The 3,965-nt window shown below is 42.8% G+C and overlaps 1 non-coding gene across 1 annotated transcript; it reads left to right on the top strand.

The window, feature by feature from the left end:
• Nucleotides 1-2,974: 2,974 nt before the first annotated feature.
• On the top strand, nt 2,975-3,047 carry TRNAC-ACA (transfer RNA cysteine (anticodon ACA)). Its single transcript has one exon. It is a non-coding gene; the product is annotated as a tRNA-Cys (tRNA).
• Nucleotides 3,048-3,965: the final 918 nt, after the last annotated feature.

Below are 3,965 nucleotides of genomic sequence, written 5' to 3'. Positions count from 1 at the left end.
ACCAGCCTAGATAGCATATTAGAAAGCAGAGACATTACTTTGTCAACAAAGGTCCATTCAGTCAAGGCTATGGTTTTTGCAGTAGTTAATTATGGATGTAAGAGTTGGACTCTAAAGAAAGCTGAGTGCTGAAGAACTGATGCTTTTGAACTGTGGTGTTGGAGAAGAGTCTTGAGAGTTCCTTGGACTGCAAAGAGATCCAACCAGTGCATCCTAAAGGAGATCAGTCCTGGGTGTTAATTGGAAGGACTGATGTTGAAGATGAAACTCCAATACTTTGACCACCTGATGCTGAGGGCTGACTCATTGGAAAAGACCCTGATGCTGGGAAAGATTGAGGGCAGGAGGAGAAGGGGACGACAGAGGATGCCATGGTTGGATGGCATCACCGACTCAATGGATATGAGTTTGGGTAAACTCTAGTAGTTGGTGATGGACAGGGAGGCCTGGCGTGCTGCGGTTCATGGGGTTGCAAAGAGTCAGACATGGCTAAGCGACTGAACTGAACTGAACTGATACATCAATAAATATTTGTTTCACATCTATCCACTGTGCAATAGATTCTGGAAATGAAAAACCTAAATTAGACACTTGAGGCATTCAGTGTCTTCCTCAGTCTCTCTCCCCTTCCCTAACCCCCACTCCCACCAAACCCCCCCCCCGCCCCCGCCTTCCTCTGGCTAATTCTTACCCACCCTTCAGGTTAAGTTCTTCAGAAGAGGAGTAGGATAACGACTAAAAAGAGAGCATTGGATTTGGTATCAAGAACGACCCTGGCAACACTAACAAGAGTGTTTTCAGTGGGATGGGAGGCATGGAGGGGTCAGATGCAGACTGCAGGTGACACAAGTGAGGAGTCAGAGCCAATGAGGACAGACTCTTTATTGCAAAACACAAGTAGCAAAAAAGCAGGAAACAGATACTGTAGTAATGCACGGGGAAGAGACTGTTCATTAAAAAGTTTGGTTTTGGTTAGGAAGACATTTGAGTATGATTTTAAGCTTAGAAACAGCCAAATCATTGGTAGAAATTGACAATACAGAAAAAAAATGAAGATAATTTATGTGGCAAGCTCCAGAGTAGTGATGTGATGTTTTACGGGCATTGATCTTGGTCTTAGGAGGGAAGGACGTCTCTCCCCTAGGAATATTAGGGAAAGAAGTAATGTGACGACAGTTAGAATCTGAAACTGAGAGTAGTGAAGTGAAAAATATGAGAAATGCCTCTTATCTCTGTTGGGAAAAATGGAATATAAATCATGTTCTCAGAAGAAGATAGATAACGAAGACACAAACAGTTTGGGAATGATGAATGTTTGGAACTGTTTTTATGAGGAATGCATGCTATGTGCTCCCTTTTGTCGCCTCAATCCCTCCTACCTACTTCTCTACCTGCTTCGTGCCGTGAGATGCCATGGGTTATACTAGCCTGTTTCCTAACTCTAACTTTTGGTTGATTTCAACCAATGAGAGCAAAGAGAGTTGGGAATATTTATCCTACCAGGTCTTTTTCTGCCTGGCCATGAGCTGCCAGTAGCAAGAGTTCCTCTCCCAAGGAACACAGCTGATGTTAGGAGGCCTTCCCTTATAGCTACTAGTCTTGGTAGCTTCCTCTTCCTTTTAGGCTTAAGGCTAAAGTAATGGCTTTTCCTCTGTTGCTGACCCCAGGACATTTTGCCATCCTGTTTTCCCATAACCTGGCTTACACCTGAACAAATAGCTTTCCTACTGAACTTTCCTCACACTTGAGTGTGCCATTTGTTTCTTCTCTGGGATCCTGACTGACACAGAATGCAAGAGGAAGTTGAGTGGAGACAAGTAAAACATTGTCTGAAGCACGTTGACTAAGTCTGTCATGCTCATTTTCTCTGGTTGATCTTGCTATCTATGAGAAGACAGAAATGAAGAGGATGGTGGGATTCATGGAAGCTTGTAGGTGGAAGAATACATGTGGCAAAAGAAAAGAGAGAGGAATAGAGGGTACTGATGAATGGGTCATTGAAATTACTGGCTTAGACCTAAGAGCTGTGCTTTCCACGTGCATTTTGAGTGAGAGAAACACTTTTCTACTGGTTTCTTAAGTCTTTATGGCTGAATTATGATCTCCCTTGAATTTGCCTGTATATTCAGTGAAGCTTCAGAAAATAGAAACATACACATAGACACACAAACACACTTTAGGTCACTCTAGATCTGAAAGTGTTATTGGACTGCCCTAGACTGAATTGTGCACCCTGAATTCAAATGCTGAAGCCCTAACAACCAGTCTGACTGTATTTGTAGACAGAACCTTTAAGGAGGTAATGAAGGTTAAATGTGGCTTCCCAGGTTGGCTAGTGGTAAAGAACCTGCCTGCCAACCCAGGAGATACAAGAGACACAGGTTCAATCCCTGGGCCGAGAAGACTTCCTGAAGGAAGTTCACTCACTATTCTTGCCTGGAGAATCCCCATGGACAGAGGAGTCTGGCAGGCTAAGGTCCGTAGGGTCACACAGAGTCAAACACTTGACTGAAGCAACTTAGAAGCATGCACAAGTTAGGTTAAAGGAAATCATTAAGGTAGGGCTTTAATCCAATAGGATCGGTGTCCTTACCAGAAGAGAAAGAGACACTGGGGATACATGCAAAGAGACAGATCACATGAGGCCACAGAAAGAAGGCAGCTGTCTGCAAGCTACGAGGAGAGTCCTCATCAGAAACTAGCTCTGTTGACACCTTGAGCTTGGACTTCCAGCCTCCAGAACTAAGAGAACTGAGAGAATATAAATTTCTGTTAAGTAACCCAGCTGTGTGATACTGTGATACTCTGCTATGGCAGTTGCATATCAAAGGGAACCATACTCCATTGGTCATGGAATCCAGTGAGGCAAAATACTCCATTCTGCCCACTTTCATTGGCTTCTCATCTCCTTTTTACTGACTATGATTTACTCTCTAAGCCCAATTCCAATTTCACCTCTGGGAAACCTCCCAATTCCCTGGTGGCTCAGATGGTAAAGCATCTGCCTACAATGCAGGAGACCCAGGTTCAATCCCTGGGTCAGGAAGATCCTCTGGAGAAGGAAACGGCAGTGCTCTTGCCTGGAAAATCCCATGGACAGAGGAGCCTTGTAGGCTACAGTCCATGGGGTCACAAACAGTTGGACACGACTGAGCAACTTCATTTCACTTTATCTTCCCTATTCCCTAAAGGAATTCACTCTTTAGGAATTCAACCTCTCTGTTCTTCAATAATCCCATGTTTTTATTATTACCTCTCCTAGGGCCAACACATTAGAATTTTTAATTCACCCCAGCTCTTATCAATGCCAAGTATACAGCAAGCGTTTAATAAATGTTTGTTGCTTGATGGGTTACTTATCCTCAAAAATTAGATAAAAACTATTTAGTTTAATTTGCTTTTATACTTATGACATATTCTGAGAACAGATGAAAATTCAGGGCAAACAGTTGATTATCATAACACAGATGTGACTTTCCAGCCTTTACTATACCCTCCACAATGTTTATTCAACACCATCTCCAGCCCTGGAATGGCTGCAGAGTAGAGGTAAAAAGTTGTCGACCCCACAACTACTCTTACTAAAGCTGCCAGAACAACAACCGTGTTAGAATTCTGAAGGTGGAGTGGCCTTTGAATAACTTTGGCAAATCAGACCTACCAACCCTTAGATCCCTTGCAATTCTATCCGTTTAGACATTTTCTAAGACAATGGGACCACAGCAAGCTGTGTCCAGGTCTAAAAATGTGTCTGAATGGCAGTTTTTATAATTGAAAGCAATAGCTGCTTCTCCAAAATGAACTTGCGATGCTTAACAGGCTTTCCACGGCAAACACTATTAAAACAATTCCCTTGAACCTTGCATTTTACTTTTAAAACCACTGGTAGAGTTAACTTTCCCTTTTTCTTGAAGACTATATCACCTTTAAAACAAGCTCATCATCCACTAATCCATTTCCAAACC

Source organism: Ovis canadensis, chromosome 1 (genome assembly GCF_042477335.2).
Source record: "Ovis canadensis isolate MfBH-ARS-UI-01 breed Bighorn chromosome 1, ARS-UI_OviCan_v2, whole genome shotgun sequence".
NCBI classification, from domain to species: domain Eukaryota; kingdom Metazoa; phylum Chordata; class Mammalia; order Artiodactyla; family Bovidae; genus Ovis; species Ovis canadensis.
Note: the sequence above shows the minus strand (reverse complement) of the source record. Positions and strands in the feature narration are given on the sequence as shown.